Here is an 18,427-nt window from a genome sequence, read left to right on the forward strand (position 1 = left end):
TTGCTTTTCTTGGTGCAATACTGAGGGGGCTCTGAGCCTAAGAAATACATTGCTGGTAGTGATGTGCCATTATCACCTGAATATGACAAATAAAACTTGAACTACTCCAATTTTTCGTTCAGGCCCTGGTATGTCTCTGTTTCCTTTCTGATGTTGCTGTCTGGGACATCTATCACAACTATGGTCTTCTGATTCTTGCTAAGTAGAAGTACAGGTACTTGTGTTAAAATACTCTGAAAGTTGAAGTACTGATTCAATTTCCTTACTCTAAAAGTTCTGAAAAAGTTCTGAAATGTACTCAAAGTAAGAAAATAAAAAGTAGATACTTTTAGGACCTTTTACCAGCATGTTTGTGCCGACCTAAATGAACCTTTTCTGCCTACATTTAATGAGAATCAGAATACTTTATTGATCCGTAGGGGAAATATTTGAATAAGAAAGAGGAGCATGTGCAAAAAGGGTGTAGCTACTGCAGTAAACAGTGTGTTAAGTGGATGAGCTGTACAGGGAGATGGCCACAGACAGGAATGATTTCCTGTGTCGTTCAGTGGTGCTTTTTGGTAATCTCAGTCTCTCACTAAACGTGCTCCTGTGACTGACCAGTGTGTCATGGAGTGGGTGGGAGGTGTTATCCAACATCGTCTTTATCTTGGACAACATTTAAAGGCCAATTTTGCTTTTGGTTAGTGCTGTTGCCTCACAGCAAGTTCGACTGAGTTCGACTCCACCATCTGTGTTGAGTTTGCAGAGTTTGCCTCTGGATGTCTGGAGCCTGGATCTCCTCTGTGCCTGCTTCATGCCCTGGTGGACAGGGCTGTGGCCCCCCCACACCCTCTAGCAGATCATTACATGAAGGAACCTTTTAAATACAAGCGCGTTCATGCTCACAGGTGTACACACGGGTGCTCACACACACAAACTACACCCTTTTTGGCTCCTACCTCAAAGCACACTGTGTGCTGTTGATCTTACGTGCTGCACAATAATGTTTAATATTTAGTATTTACTGTTATATTCACATAGATCATCGCGATGATGTTGTTTATTATATTGCTCTTTTTTTTGCTTGTTTTCTCTTTTTTCTTTCTCAACAGGTGATCCAGGTGATTGATAGATGTATTTTTTTGTTTTGTTGGTTTTTGGTTTTTGCCCTTTATCACCGTCCCTCTTCCCCGCTCTTTTTCTTTCCCTCTTTCTTTTTCCCAGTCAAGTCTGTCCCATGTTCAGCAAATGAAAATAAAATAAACAATAAAAGCGAAGGTGAATCAAATAGACCAATATGGCAAGGCTGGGATGGTCCATTTGGTAAAGTAATTCCGTTGGGCATCTTTCTTTACCTTTAGACAATAATTCTGATGCAAAAGAACCAAACGGGACAAAAAAAAGAGTTTGCATGTTTTACCCGTGTTTGAGCGGGTTGTCTCCACGTGGATTGTGGAATCCATCAGTCTCCGGCTACAGCTTATGTAGCAAATCATGACTGTAGACAGTCTCACTACCAGTGTTGGTCAAGTTACTTGAAAAAAGTAATCAGTAACTAATTACTGATTACTTCCCCAAAAAGCAATCCCGTTACTTTACTCATTACTTATTTTCAATAGTAATTAATTACTTAGTTACTTTTTAAAAACACGATTTACAACCTGAGTAGGTGATAAAGCGATAGATCTTTCAGCCCAATTCTACTTTTTCTACATAATCCATCATATAAAATGTAATCAAATGGAAAAGTCTCTTTTTAAAACTTGTTTTATTAGTTTTAATCTTTTAACTTTATGCATCAAGCAAACATTAAATTATCTGCAACATTCTCTGACTGGAAGAAATTAGTTTAACATTGAAACCTATTTTCTGCACATTCCAGCACATAAAATGTTTGGTTTTTTTCGTGTTTACACTCAGTCTTTCAAATAGATGCAAGTAAAACACAGCAGAAAATAAATCACATCAAAGACTCAGCGGTCCTGTTGCTCTATTTTCACCTGTAAAGCAGGAGTGGAGCAGGCGGAGGTTTACCCTGGTGCAGGTGTGCCGCAGCGGTCAGTGGAAGGATCTGCGAGTTTCTCTGTGAGTTTCCCATCATGTCGTAGCTACTCGGTGCTTGTTGGAAGTTTAGGGGTTTTTTTCGCTGTAAAAAGAAGTTTTCTTCCCACGCACAGCGGACACTAATGTTTTTGTCACTTTTTATGGAATCAAACTCAAAGTAAGGTCAGTACTTCCACGCTTTAAACGCTGCACGCTCATACTCTCTCTGCACTCGATATGTGATCCATTGTTGATCTGCACACAGCTGTTGTCACGAACGTCGCACTCGCTTACGTCACTGTCATGAGACATTCTCGCAAAAAAATCACGGTTTTAGTAACGCAGTAACGCAGCGTTCCTACGGGAAAGTAACGGTAATCTAATTACCGTTTTTGCAATAGTAATCCCTTACTTTACTCCCTGCTCACTACTGCAGGGGCACGTACTTGTTTTCTTTTACCTCTGGCTTGGTTGCTGGTCTCCTGTCAGTGGCTGTTTCCCCCAGAAGAAAACAAAGGACTTAAATACACGTGGAATGAGGACGAAACAGGAAACACATGGGGAACACAGCTGGGGCTAACAACACAACGAGACAGAGAATGCAAAGCTGAACATAACACATCAGATGAGGAACCTTGAAAGTAAGTGAACCAAAACAGAACATGGTGCAGGAGACAGGAGACTACCAACGTAAAACAGGAAGTAACGGAAACACACAGACCAAACCCAGACAGACCCGACACAGACGACACCGGAAAATAACAGACATGAAATCATAACTGAGGCAACGAGACACAAGAGCACAGGAAAGGCAAAGTAACAAAACCAAAACTGAGTCAAAAGAACTCAGGTTGCCAGTGATGAGTCCAGAAAAATCAAAAGCCCAGCAGCAGGAGTCCAGAACAAACCAGAGGAGCTGGGTCAACCATGAGACAAAACAGAAAGTCCAAAGCAGTTCTGGGGGTCAACCCGGGGATCGAGAGCACCATAGTCCAAAAATGGAGCTGGTCCGGAGGCCGACCGTGTTGAAGACGGTGGCTGAGGAGCAGACGTGGCTGTCACCGACATCCCTCGGGTGCTGGGCCACTGGACGTGGCTTGGTAGGCGCAGGATGAACCTAGGCAGGACGAGCCAAGGCAGGAAGAGACGAGGCAGGACCAGATGAGAGTGTGGAAGCCTGAGGCAACGGCGCAGCCAGCAGTGGCATGGAAGCCACAGGCGGTGCAGGTGGTGGCTGAACGGACCTACCAGAGCCACCAGCAAACATGAGAAGGTGTTGGAAGGGTTCTCCCAAGCCTCCAGAAGGAACAGCCGGTGACTGTACACCAGGTGACTGACTCTTAACTGCTCTCCTCCAGTGAACAGGAACGGGTGCTGGGCCTGTCTGAACATCAGCCATCCCCACCCAAGGAACATATTCAGGTGCAGGGACGAACTGGGTTCTGGCTACCCTTACCCTGGGACCGGCATAGGTGCAGGAGCTAGCTAGACCTCTGCTTCTCCCACCTAAGGAACTGAAAAGGGTGCAGGAGTTGGCAGGGTCACAGTTGCCCTCACCCGGAGAACAGGGACAGGCACTGGCAATGACTGGGCGTCCGCCATCCCCACCAGAGAAGTAGATGTGGGTGCAGAGACAAAAGGAGCCTCCCCCAGCCTGGATACTGAAGCAGGGACCAGCTGGGCCACAGCCACCCTCACCTGAGGAACAGCCCTGGGAGCAGGAAAGGGAGGAGGAGAGAGAAGTCCAGGAGCAGTCACAGGTGCAGGAGTATTAACACAGGTTGTGTCTGAATAAACTGGGAAGGGAACAACTGTGTCCGGGGGTGAAGCAACAAAACTGACAGGCTGTGGAGTGAAACAGATGTCGAAATTCTGTTTGACATGTAAACACAAGAGTCCCTAGGAGAATAGTCACTGGAAAAATCAATACACTCGGGCCTCAGCTGGCTGGGAAACTAGAGAGGCTGACCTGCTAACAGAGTTACTCACAGTGAGTGAGGTGTCAGAGGGTCTGGGGTCCGAATGCTCGAACAGGCCAGGCTGAAAATCCTCCGGTGAGCCGGGCTGAAAATTCTCTGGCGGGCTGTACAGCGAGAACGCCAGCGCGCAGATCAGCAGCATCAAGTCGGGGGAGAGCTGAACAGAAGGAGGTGAAGAGTGTGTGCCCAGCTTAGTGTCTGTAAAGAACTGAGTTAACCGTGGGTTACTCAGAATGACAGCGTGTACCACGCTCAGCCCAACAAGAGTCTTCAGTGGGAACTGCACAGTCCTGGCCACAAGTGTTCGTCAATGGGTCCTGTGCAGTCCTGGTCATCAGGGCCTTCAGAGGGTCCTATGGCAACATAACCTAAACTCGAGGGTCTCGAGCCACCTGAAAATGAGCAGCCAGAATGAGGGTCCCAAGTTACCTGAACTTGTGTATGGATGTCCCAAGCTGGCTGAAAACAAGCTTGTGGGTCCTAAGCACCCCCACAGGTTTTTCCATTCATGCCACTGGCTGCCTCACCATCTTTGGCCCTTTCTTGGCCTCCTTCAAAGCCGTACTCCATAGAAGCTGTACCTCTGTTGCTGGTCTAACCTCCTTGGTCCTATATCCTGCAATACCATGACACAATTCCCTTTTAAGTGGCTATGACCTCCATGTAGACTGCCATCGATCTCTGTCTGTCCTGCTGCTTCACTGCTGGCATTCTATCTGGCCTCCTGGTGGGCTCTGTCTTCACTGCTGCCAGCCTCCTGAGGGTTCCCGTTTTCTCCTCCACTGACAGTGGTTGCTGGACACGCCTCTGGAAAGACCTCATTAAATAAATAAATAAATAAATAAAGTTTTATTTATACAGCACCTTTCTAGACAGAGTCACAAAGTGCTGCACACAAGATAACAAATAATAAAAGGTCAAACAGACAATATAAAACAGGCAAAAATTAATCAAAAGCAGTTTTTAAAAGGTGAGTTTTGAGTTGTTTTTTTACAAACAACTACTGAGTCCACAGTTCTTAAGGTTTGGGGAAGAGAGTTCCACAGTCTCGGGGCCACAGTGGCAAAGGCTCTATCACCCTTAGTTCTCATCTTAGTCTGTTTTATAGCAAGTAAGCCCTGATCAGATGACCTCAGGGACCTGCTAGGGACATAAGGCTGTAGCAGATCGGAGATGTAGGCTGGTGCCAGTCCATGCAAGGCTCTAAACGTCAAGACCAGGATCTTAAAATTGGCTCTAAATTCAACAGGAAGCCAGTGTAGCTGAGATAGCAATGGTGTCACATGTGAATACTTAGAGGATTTTGTCAAAAGCCTAGCTGCAGCGTTTTGCACAACCTGCAGACGATCCAGAGAACCTTTGCTTAGACACATAAACAGTGAGTTACAATAGTCCAAGTGTGAGGAAATACCTCATTATACCTCTTCTACCCTCCTATCCAAGGCATCATAGAGCCTACTTTTTTGAGCCTATTTTTAGCTCAAATAAAGGTTTGTTTTTTGTTTCTTTAGTTCATCTCCGTGTCTGCAGTTGGGTCCTCTATACTGTAACAGAATGACACACTTTTCCCTGACTGTAGCCTCCATGAGGTCTGTCATCAACCTTTGTTAATCTCTCCTCACATCTGGCTTCTACAGGCTGTATTTTACCCTCCATGACAACTTCAGAGCCAACGAGAGCCTATGCAGACTCTGCAGCCCTGTTATCTTTGCTCTTGCAGACAAAATGCATAGGCTCTCTCAGAATGCCATCAGTCACGAGTTCTATACATATATGACTTCAGCAAACAAGGTCTTGTGTTACTTCAGTCAAGAGGTGAGAGAACTGCTAATGCAGGGTAGTAGCAGTGATATGAGGCTCAAGTACCATAACCACAACTTAAGGACATCTGTACTTGTTCTGGGCCACTTCAGAGTTGGCCCCAGAGTGTAAGCTATGGATGAACCTAAATGTAATAAGCCTGTTTTGTCGTGTGTGCTGTGTACTTAAATGCAGGGCTCAACACACTAGAGGAAGTAAACTTAAAACGGCAGCTTTATTTGCTGGAAAAAACTCCACAATGAAAACATGAGAACTAAACCAGAAACATGAAAACTAGGGAACTAAACTCGGAGAGAGAACTAGAAAATACAAAGAGCATGGAAGAAACACACAGCACGGAGAGGGTACGATGCAAAAACTATTGAAGAGAAACACAGGACTTAAATACACAAGCAGGACAACGAGAGGATGGGAACAGTAACACAGCTGGGACAAATCAGACCTAACAAGACAAGAGAAGCAAAATCAGACACACTGCACACAGGACAGAGACTATCAAAATAAAACAGGAAACACGACAGGCACAGAGGCTTGGACTTGACACTGAACAGAGGGAACTTGGAGCACAGAGATAGGAGACACGACTGACTGGGGAACAAGAAAATAAACATGAAGACAGAACTAAACCTACACTAAACATGAGGGGCAAAGGAACAAAACCCAAGAACTAGAAACAAAGAAGAACCAGAGAGCCAGAAATACAGAACCATAAACCAAGATGAATAAAAACACAAAACACTGGGTCACCAACCCAGGACCACAACAGCTTTAAAAATGTTGAAAGTATGAATATTTGAGTGAAACGTAAAAGAGAAAAAGTAAAAAGAATTCAGAAAAATCAAAACTCAATTAAAAAACAGCTACCTGAAAACTTTACTTCGATACAGTAACAAAGTATTTGTACTTCCAGCCTCATGAAACAAATGTCTAGGACTTTCTTTGTTTACATTTTTATTATCTTTCTGTCTATATTGTCAACAATAGAAATATCTATGCATTGTCCTTAAGCTGTACTACTGTAATTCTTTATGACTCGATTGCCCTAAAACTCTCAGTCCCAACAGCCTTTGTCAAGGTTCACAGTGTGGCAGGCTGAGAAAGGAGCCAAATGCAGGACACTGACATGAACGTAGCGAAAATAGCTTTAATGCTGAACTTGACAGACTTAGAGCAAGATACAAAATAAAGGCAAAGCTGGGAATGAGGGACAAGGGAAAAAAAGAGCACACAGCGTGAAGGAAAAGACAGTGAGACGTAACAAAAACAAAGGAAACGGAGGACTTAACAGACATGAGGTAATTAGGGAGATGGTACATAGCTGGGGAAAACAAGGCACAGGTGAACTAGGTCAGACTAAAAACAGAGGAAGCAAAACTAAACATAACAAACACAACACAAGGGGATTTCAAAATAAAACAGGAAGTAACTAGCATGCTGGGCCACAGACCGAGGACCAGAGGCTACAGCTATCAGCCTTCTCTCCTGTTGAGAATCAGTATTAATCAGTAATTAATACTGATTTAAACTTCAATTAATTGTGCCACATATTATGATTTGAAACGGCCTTTTTCAATTATTATAAAATAGTTATTATTATACATTTTTTTAGTTTTACAATAACTGTTTAGGAATTGCAGCAGCTTTTATACATGGTCGCCCAATTTCAAGAAGTTAATCAATTAACTGGCAAACAGTTTCATGCCATAGCTGAACAACATGTGTGAATGACGATAAAACTGTTTGCACAGTTAAGAAAACAACTTCACCAAGTTGGGTTAGGTTAGGCACATACCATAACAGGAACACTGGTGTTTATTGATGATGTAATTGCCGACTGAGGTAGCAGAGTTAACACTAAAGCATAAAGGCTTATACTCGCTGACACTGATCAAGCAATGCTTCACAGTGCAAATGACCAAATGAGTGCAAAACAAAAAAAATGAGTTTGTTTCTATCTGCAAAGAGGTGGGTTATTTTTCTAAGGTCAATTCAGTCACCTGTCAACTCAAAAAGCACGCTTGTCAACTAATGAATGCAAAACTAAATAGAGTTTAGTATCTGGTAGAGTATCTCAAGGGAACATATGATGGTGTCCATAGGTTCCAGACTTCAAGTAGTCATTGACTGCAAAGGATTTTCATCCAAGTATTAAATACCATCATTATCATTAAAATTATGTTAATTTCTCCAGTTAATTTTGTACCTCTAAGGCACTAAAAAACAGCTGTTAATGCAAAAGTTTAATAAGCCCCTTGAGTTAAAGCTGAAAGTCTGCACTCCAATCATATATTTATTGTTTGATTTAAAATTTAGTGTGGTGCAGAGAATTAAACTGTGCAACACATTATTGACGCATTTGTTTATAGCTTGTACATTAAGACATATTTACACTGAAGAAAATGAGTCTTAAGTTATTTTTCATATCTTTTTCACACATTTAGGAATTACATTGCTTTTCTGCAGGTCTGACAGAATTAAAAAGGAGAGAGATCATAATATTTAACGTCAGGGTAACCCCGTCTAAACTATGCTCAGTGAAATGTCTAAAATGCTCAGAAAACTAGCTTAGTAACACCAGTGAGTATCAATAAGCATGTCATTATGCAGGAGGGGATACGGTCAGGTGGTCTTGGAGGGATCTCTCTAAGAGAACAGCACTTAAACACTTCAAAAAAACCCACACAAGTGTGTCTCTTTTTTCTTCTCCTGGATCAAGCCCTAAGCAAGTCCCTACAGGATCTATCAGTGTGGCTGCAATTGTGAGTGTTAACCTCCCATATCAGCTATTAATTGTCTCCATTAAGCCCTAACTTAGTGGCATTACTGCAATCAGAAGCTGGATCTCACTTGCTGATGGCCAAGTGGTCTTATTCAAAGGGTGCTCTGATAACAACGTTTGATCTTGTTTGGTTGAGTGGAAGGTAAACGACTGTGGGGGTCAAAGACGTTTGCAGTAATTCCATTAGCACATTCAGTTGGGTCATGGGTGCATGACCTAATTGGATGATGGTTGTGAACCCTCAAACGGGTATTAGCATAGTATTATGAAATAAACAACAGCTTTCTAATTACTCTGTACTAGAGCTCTTTTTTTAGGTAAACATTAAATGTTTCCACTTAAACAACTAAAAAAATTAAAATGTTCAGGAAGAAATATTATATTACCCAGATTTATTAAGTACTGAAAGACCATTAGCACAAACGAAATCTACTATTTTTCAATCGAATTCTTTTTTTTTTCTTTTTGTACTTAAGAACAGTGGTGCTTTCTAATGCCTGATTTACGCTTCAGTTGGAAATCCATATGTAACCTGCAGGGTAACTGCAAACCCCTCTGAACCCTGCTTCGTACCATACGATGTAAGCTGGTGTGCACCTCCTGAGGAATGTATTTCACATCAGGTCAACATAGCCCACAATTATTGCTATGCCTTCTTCTTGTGTATTTCTGGCTACTTTTTTTGTTGGAGTTTTTAAAATTTAACAGTAAGATAATATTAATCATCACCCCAGCATAAAGAATAATAATTATTGCCTTAACATAACAACTCATGAATATCAGGAGATTCCTGGAGGGAGATTGCTGACATTTTTGAAATGGACATAAGGGAATGTACAAAGTAGTGGAAAAACCTGAGGGACAAATATGTTTGCCTCTGAAAAAAATCTAAAACAACTCACCACAGCAAAAGCAGGGAAAAGGCCCAACATTTGATTTATTTCTATCACTGGCACCGACACATCTGTCCCCAAACACACAGTAATTCACACCTAAGCATGAAACAACTTCTCCATAGTCAATGTACAGAACATGGACCTAAGTTTATGTGACTTCACTGTTTTAAAGGGCGTTTTGCACCCAAACAGAAATGTTAAACAGCAAAACTGTGAAATGGTAAACCAGCACTATGCAGATGATCAGTTAGCTGTTGTACGACTACTCTTTCAAGACTTTTTGATAAGAAAGGAAGGTTGGAGATGAAGATGAAGCACACAATGCTACATAATGTTACGTCTGTGAGATTATTTTTTTTCTAATGCTTTCAATTTTAAACATTTAAAGCCGCCATGTTCACCACCTCACCCCTGTATTTCCTTCTTCCTCAGTGTCTCCAAACGTGCCTTCCCCCTTTGCTCTTCCTTTATTTTCAGCCAACAGTAGCACAGTTTCCACCGGCAACCTGTTGCCCAACAGCACCATAGGTGGTTGGCAAACAGGTTAATATGGTTGTTAACCTGTGCCCCAACCAAACATCGTTCTTTACGACCTGCACATTTGCTCTGACAGAGTTTTTATGCCTGATACTCTTCCTGATGCAAACCTCCCTATTTATCTTAGCTTGGGACCAGCACTAAGAGTACACTGGTTTACTCCTAGTGTGCTCCAACTGCACTAACCCCTCGTGGCTGGGTTAGGTATTTCTCCTTTTATATATGGGGAATTTGTCTTTGGGTTTTGTATTGCAAGCATTCTTTATTTTTGTCATTTGTCAAATATATTTTAACATTTCTGATATTTTAAATCAGCAATTAGCTTATTAGGAAACATTTCACTCTTTGGCCTGATTCTGACTTTTAACCCTTGCACCATAACTATCTGAGTAAGCTGAGGTGCACCTCTCCAGAAATGTAACTACATGTCAGGTCAATGCAGCAAAGACTGACTGGCGCAGAAGGTAATGGCACAGGATTAAAAGGGGCTTCTGGTTAAATCACAAATTACGACATAGAAGTCTAAATCACGCTTTAATGAGACTTCCAGTGAATACCTCTAAATATCTCCAGAGACAAAATAATGAAGCTACAGGGATACTTACAAGTTTTTATTCACCTAGTCCTGATCAAAACGTTCCTGGAGAGATGGAAGGAGGAAGGTCAGCTCCCATGCAAGGCTCTCAGGTTCTGACAGGATACATCAGCATACTGAAGGAGCAGTCAACAGCAGAGCAAAGATAAAGTCTGAGATCTGACAGGGGATATGGTTACATGTCACTTCTGATAGCTCCCAGCATTCCTGAGAAAATGTCTGCCTATACCTTACTTCAGCACTCCAGTCCCCTCTCCCTCCTTCCCGTCTCTCAGGTTGACAGGCTGGGCAGCAGACACAGGGGTCCACAGCAGGGAGTGTGTGTCTGTGTGTGTATGTGTGGGGGGCATTGATGGACAAGCATCACCCTCCTACAGCCTCCCTCCCCCACAGCTCCCTGTATATTTCCAGTCACACTCCAATTAAAACAGAAGCAGCTCCCTGCTCTCGGGGCTGGTTAGGTGCAGACAGAAGGTCAGTCAAAGACAAAAAGAGTTAGACACCCACTCCTCACAATGTTTTTCTTTTACACCAAAGAAGAAGATGTGCAAGCACGACTTCTAATCTCTCATGGCTGTTGGGAAAGAGAGTGTAAGCTTTCATTCTACCTGAAAGCATAGCAGTAAAATGTTCAAGAGGTTTATTGCCTTTTATTATTTGAACAAAGATGAGAAGCAGCACACGGGCCACACTCATTAAGCCACTTATTTGCCTGTTTCTGTAAATCTATTGTTTCGTTTTTTGTGTATTTTTTATATTGGCAGCTGTGGCTCACCACTCCTACTTTGTGAAATATTTGCGTGATTATCAACTGATAATATCAAAAAGTTTTTTCTCTTGTGGTGCTTCTTTAAAAGGGAAAACATTGTGCAAATGTTTGAGGTCTAATGGCCAGCCGATTCTCTGGCTGTCAAAAGAAGTTTCGTTGTGTAATTTAGTTTAATTTCATTTTTGTAGCACATTTTCACATCTGTGTCAGTGAATACACACATGTAATAGTAGCATTTACACACATAGGGGAGAGAGGGGAGTGAAGGAGAAGTTCCTGGTGCATCATGGGAAGTCGCCCAGCATCCTGAAGGCCTGAGCATCATTCTCCATTTGCAGTGTGAGGACAGACCATCGGGAACTGCAGACAGTCCGTCTACTATGACTATGGGCTACTCTTGCTTGTTCTTTTGTTGGTCTTCTCGGCCAACTGTCGAGAAGAGCAACGTTATAACACACAAAGAGTGGAAATAAAAATGAGTGTGAAAAACAATGAAGCTGCTATCTGCACTTTTCATCTTTATTTCTTTACCTTTGATGTTTCTTTTATGCTTCTCCTCTTCCTTGTGAACTCCACTGTCCCTCCCTTCTCTGTGCTAGCCCACTTGTCGACCATTCATCCATGTCGAGCGCTGCTTGCTACCAGGTAAAGCAGACAGCTGCTTAGGGCCGCAGTGGGGGGCTGGGAGGTTCGACAAACTTTGAACTACAGCAGTGGCAGTGTGATCTGTATAATCTGGGAATCTCTGATCTGAATAAAAACCAACACGATTGTACATTCCTGTCTTTAACCCAGCTTTGTAGACAGCAGAGATGGAAGTAACGCGTTACTGTAATCCGATTAGTTTTTTCAAGTAATGTCAAAGCAAAGTCCTCTGCTTTTGTTCAATGCACACAGTAATACTTTGTGTGTGGGTACAAGTTGGGGTTCGGTATCTTGCCCAAGACTAAAATCACTGGGGAGTGGTAGATGGACTGGTTCTTGCATTGCACTTTACGACTCTGAGCACTCAAAGCACTTTAAACTTGCCTCATTCAAACAAGCACCTTTTTCTTATGCTGTTTTACATGCATTCATTGCAGGCTGGGACCAAACCACCAAACTTCCAGATAGTAGGTGACCTGCTCTACCACCTGAGCTACCTATTGGTCATCTCAGGTGGCTGAGTCGACCACCGACCTTCTAACTGGTCCATCTCTACCTCCTGGATCACTGTGTTGGTTTCAGTTTTCAGCCTGCTGACTGCTGCTAGACACTAGCAGACAAATATTTGCAAGCATTTTTATCCTAAAACAAAGCGACAGTGTTATATGCGTGTGTTGGCTGCTGCCCCCAAGTGGCTAAAATTCTCATTAGAAATCTGAATGTATTTCCAGTTCCAATAAATACCTTTTATGGTGCTTAACATTACATGCCATAGCAGCGGCTTTTGAGTGTAGAAAACCCCAACACCTGTAAGAACAAAGCCAAAGTGAATGAAGCTGCTCTACGATTAGATCTAACAGCTACACTTTCAAAAGTAATGCATTTCATGTCCTGATAGTCGTTTTAGCCCTCACTCTCAAAAAAATTGCAGAATAGAAGAAAAATGCTGGACCCTCACACATGCTCTCTTTTAAAGACATTCCAGAAGCTACCAATAATTGATGTCCTGCAGGGTACTGTATCCATCAGACTAACCCACCCACTGCAAATTCTGACCATCTCAATGCTCAAGTGCACCTGAACCGTGAAAGGAGGGTAAAAATTAAGTCTATTTTGGGGCATTAAAAAAAGCCTGCGGCTTATCTCCTGGCTGGAGCATTGCCCTCCCCTATCTGACACACAAGGAGGCAGGGAAGCTGTCTTGAATGGGAAACAACATGACACTTTACAAAGGCATGTTAGAAACAATTAGCCCTGAGTGCCAGGGTTTTGATTTGACCGTCTAATTGCCGGTTCAGTATGTGAGGTGAGGCTGGGAAGGATGGGGAGCTGTGAGAGCCCTGGGGGAGAGCCAGTGTCACACAATAGCTGCCTTTATTTCACATCCAGCTTCTGCAAAGTGGGTATGCTCAAAAGATTTAATCCCACATTCAGTCCTGACAAGAGAAGTCATTCATATTGAAAAGGTGGGTACAACACTGTTTCAGGTGCCTCCAGTCTACCTCTTATCCCTACCCACCCTCAAAAGTCTGAGAACATGAAAAAAATCAGTATTATAGTAGGTTTTTTCATCTTTGACTTTTTTCTTCTTCAGGTGAACAAGGTAGAGATCCTGATCCTCAACAGACTCGCCTCTGAATCCTTCACTGCAGCTCTTCTCAACGCACTTGCTTTTTCACAGAGGCCAGATTGTCCAGGATACTCTTCCTGACTGTAGTATTTGTGAGTGATGACTAACACAAATAACAGTAGGCCGTGCATGTGAAAGGATGGAACTAAGCTATAGAATTACAGTGGTTTGAGCCTCATACTTTCACCTCCTAACATGGCTGAGATTTCACCCCTCCACCCCTCTTTTCCCTCTGTTTCAAGAAGTCCATCCTCACATACCACATCCCCTCCCAAACCCCCACTCTTAAATATCACCTGCTTTCTGCTCTTTAATCACCTCAATAGGCATTCCTTCATGCAGTTTACAGCAGTCTGTCATGCACAGGTAAGAAGCGAAAAAATTCTCAAAGCAAGAGTGAAGCAATCCATGCAAGCTACAACGACAACAAAGTCCTTGGAGCGCTGCACAAGAAGAAAACACACGAGGAACACGCCTGTAAAAACCACGAATATCTAAATGTGACAAAGAATTCCTACACACACAAACACAAATTCAGGGTTCATACAATTTGTGCCCAATGTTTAATAATAATAACCAGTTAGTTGAACTGGGATTAGAGGATTGTTCTGTAATTTTAGCAGCAGTTACTGTAGTTGAGAACAGATCGCAGTAGGAATATCTAAGAGAGCATCATTTTGCTTCTATCACAGCACACACTTTAACGGGTAGACCAGGATTTCTGTGGGGTTTGGTCATTTAATGTGCAATGTTAAGATTGTATTCATTGCTTTTTCACAAAATGTTGTGACACTGTAAAAACAAACAAATGTAAGAAAGTAACGGATTTAAAGAAACAGAAAGCAAGCACTATGTTTACATTTATATCGAAAAGGGTCTGAGACATGTCTTCTCATCTCATCTGAGAACAACACGGATCTTCACTGTTTTCAAAAGGTGATAAGCAGCAATACAGCAGCAATGGAATATGTGCTGCAGGTAACTTGGCTTTATCTTGGTGAATGTTTTTTTGTCCATACTGTGTGCCTTGAGGTCCTGGAAATCACAACCATTTATCATATTATTTGATATGAGCTGATTTAAAAAAAAATTTTTATCAGTTAAATGAAGATAATTGTGTCCTATTTTTATTTTCATTTTTACTTCTGACATTTTGCCAATCGAGGTTATGCATTTCGATGTACAAGAATGTTTTGAACTCATGATAGACTGGCTTGTCTCGAAGGACATTCTCACTAAGCCTAGTTTGTAGAGTGTTTTCCAACAAGCCATATAAACCCAAAGGTGTGTTCACACTGATTAGAGAAGACCCTAAATTTCTCCATCACCTAGGTTGACATAGAAGGTCACTTCAGGCAGACACCAAGTCATAGGGGCAATAGATCCTGGGACCAACAAATGCACAAGTTGTAAAACTTAACAAGGTGTGAATGCCCTTTGTGTGCCCTGGCCCTGCAGTATGCAGGACAGCCTACGATAGTTCTCAGGACCTTTGATACACTGCAAAAGATGTTGAGTCTGAAGCTATGTAGTCTTTAGAGCTCAGCTGAATTACTTTTGACAAGATGCACAGAAAGCGTGTTCGCCTATCTAACATAGTAATACCATAGATGCAGTCCATTTTCATCTTTAGAGTCACTTCCATCGAGCCGAGCTTCTGAAATGTATTCAATTTAAGCTTGGACGGTAAATGATCAGTTGTCAGGAACTGTCAGTGGCTTGCATTAAATGATCAATTCACAGGAATTAAACACTAGTTAAATATATTCTGAAGTGTTCTGTTAGGTTACAGGAGGGATTTGGGAAAGCTGCTAATGTAGATAATGAAAGGAAGTTAATTAAAGCTATTAAAAGCAACTCTTCATTGATAGATACTGTCAGTGTTGTCATAGTTACAGTGCTGTGAAAACATATTTCACAATAACAGGAGTAAATACAAAATGCAGATTTTACCAGACCTGTTGAATCAAGAAAGCATTTAAAGAAAACTTGTCTGAGTGAAGTACGCTAAATGATGAATAAGCAACACTTCATGCTACGATCTGAAGAAATTCACGACTAGATGAGAAACTAAGTCAGTGACATCTGGCATGATGCTGTTTCTAAGACTCCAGTGAACCATGATGAAAGACATTATCCACAAATGGAGAAAACCTACTTCAAATGTGTGTCAATAACTCCTCCAGGAGGCCACAAAAGAACAAAATTTAAAGAACTGCAGGCCACACTTACCTCAGTTAAGGTCAGTGTTCAACAGTAAGAAAAAGAGTGGGCAAAAGTAGCATCCATGGGAGGGTTCCAAGGTGAAAACCGCTGCGGACCAAAAAAAAAAGAAAACCCACAAAGGAGGCAATTACTTTTCCACATCGGAGGACGGAGGTATAAGTAAGTATGACAAATATGCAAAAAAACATAAATCGGGAAGGGGAAAAATACTTCTTATTGGCACTGTAGACAATAAGAGTAGTCTCTGTATCAGAGAAACAAAGAAGTCAAAGGTCATCATCTGTTTGTCTAGCTTCACTTCTGTTTATTTAGTCATTTATTTAAGTTACTGTTCACAGTGTGGATGAACCAAACTGCTCATGTGGAACTTGTCAGCCTATTTCATGTGTCCTGTTTGCCTCAGGACCAAAGCAACAGAACGTATACAAACTTTGATGACTTTTAATTTACACACAGATGATGCAAACTGAACATAATGTAACATCACAGTTCTAGTGGGGTGATAAGAAAAACAGAAGAATTGCTCTTTGTAATAAATGTTTTTAAATTACATATAGATGTTAATAATTGCTGTATGTGTCGTGATGTCTGTGCAAAGATTTGATCTGGTTGACTCGCCCATTACAGAGGACATAGGGTACATATTTGTTTATGTATGCTTAAATATACTTTTAGTTACTATAGTGAACAAAAATAGTCTTTTCATTTATGTCACTAAATGGTTTAACACAGTTTAAATGACACAAAAGCTGTAATTAAATTTTCTCTGAGACAGCTAAAATGTCCCTCGTAAGAACCGGCGACTTCATTCTTGAGAAGTTTGATGGATGTTTGCAATCACCACCTCTCACCTGCAGCAGTAGCGCAACAGCTGCAGCTGTAGTTACAAGTAAGAGCTGCAGGTGAGCACTACTGAAACAAAAACCATATGATTAGCACAGGTCAGGAAATATACAATTAAACCACCAATAACAACAAAAGATAACAGAGGAAGAAGCTTGCAGCAAAATTAAGGCTTGTTTTTGTGTGTGTGTGTGTGTGTGTGTGTGTGGGGGGGGGGGGGTTATTCCTGAATACTAGAAGAATTTCTTCTTCCGCTGCTCTTGCATGTGGCAGTCATGTGTGCAGCCTTGAAGCAGTACGTTTTTTACAGTGTAGCAGCTCTGTTGGGGGAGGAGTGGGTGTTTGGAAAGGAAACATCAGGTGGCTGGTTGGACGCCGTGCCTGGACACTTCTGATTTATCTGTGCATTTCAGAATTATGTTGCTGACCTCTTCACCTCATGGCCATTTGTGTCACCCCTTGAAGTTCTGTTCATGTAATCATCCCCACCACTACCACACACACCCCTACCAACCACAGAGACAAAACAAACTGCCGTGTCATCTACAGTTCAGTACAGACACATTTGGTAGATGTGACAGTCCAGCTTTAATTTACTTAAATCTACTTCTTGAGCAGCTGAGGAAAGGCTCCTTAAAGATGTCTTAAATTAATTCTGAAAAACATTTTACAATTATAAATGATGCCAAGGTGTTGCCAAGATATTTTCCCGGGAATGTTGACATATTATCAAGTGTATTGTATGTTGTGTGATGGTATTTTAAATGTTTATTGTTGTTGTTACTGTCAGTGAAACTAAATGTTGTCAGGTGACTCATGAAAAGGTCACCAACTATCAATAAACGCACTATTGCATATCATGCAACTACAACTCGTACTTAAGTATACATGTATGGTTTTTCTCATATTACCATGAGCCCTTGAAACTGATTAACTAACGGAAGAGTTGTAATATTCTGGAATCTGTATCTAAAGAAATTCCTGCACATAAGTCGAATCACACTAAATGCTATAAGAAGTCTCATCAAAGGTGCCTTTCAGGTATTAGACTGTGCCTCCCTCTGGTGGATGTCAAGAGTTAAGTTCTCCCTATTTATCTTCCAATGGGCCTGATCAAATCAGTTACACTTTTACATTACCTGACATTTAAGCCCATCATGATCTTGGGTCTTTGATGAAACGTTTTTGCGCTGCTTTTCCACAGAATGAACCTTTTGGGATTTCCTTACCTGCATAACTGAGCATGCATCAAGACTGTTTGAGCTTAGTTTTTCCCTCAGTTTAACTTTTCTCATGCTTTTGTGTCAATTCCTCTGTTTATGTCATTCTTTCCCCATTTAGTTATTGCTTTTCTATTTCATGAAGCTGTTGCAGAATGAGGAACCATCAACCTGACCTGTATATATGATGGTCTTATCAACAACATCCAGTGGTACCGACAATACCAGAGATCCAGACCTGCGTTCCTGCTCTACATCATGGAGGGAGGATCAGTTCATCAAACTGTGTCGGGTTTCTCGGCTCACATTGACCAAACTAAGAAAGGTGTAGATCTGGAGAGCTCTGGATTTAATGACTCTGCTGTGTACTGCTGTGCTGTCAAGCCCACAGTGACAGGGAACACCAGAACTGTATAAAAACCTTTGGAGCAAAGACAACACAATACTCCACAACATCCACCA

The sequence above is a fragment of the Diplotaxodon limnothrissa genome, linkage group LG12 (genome assembly GCF_057381915.1).
Source record: "Diplotaxodon limnothrissa isolate DT_005_m linkage group LG12, D_limnothrissa_male_GT1.1, whole genome shotgun sequence".
NCBI classification, from domain to species: Eukaryota; Metazoa; Chordata; class Actinopteri; order Cichliformes; family Cichlidae; genus Diplotaxodon; species Diplotaxodon limnothrissa.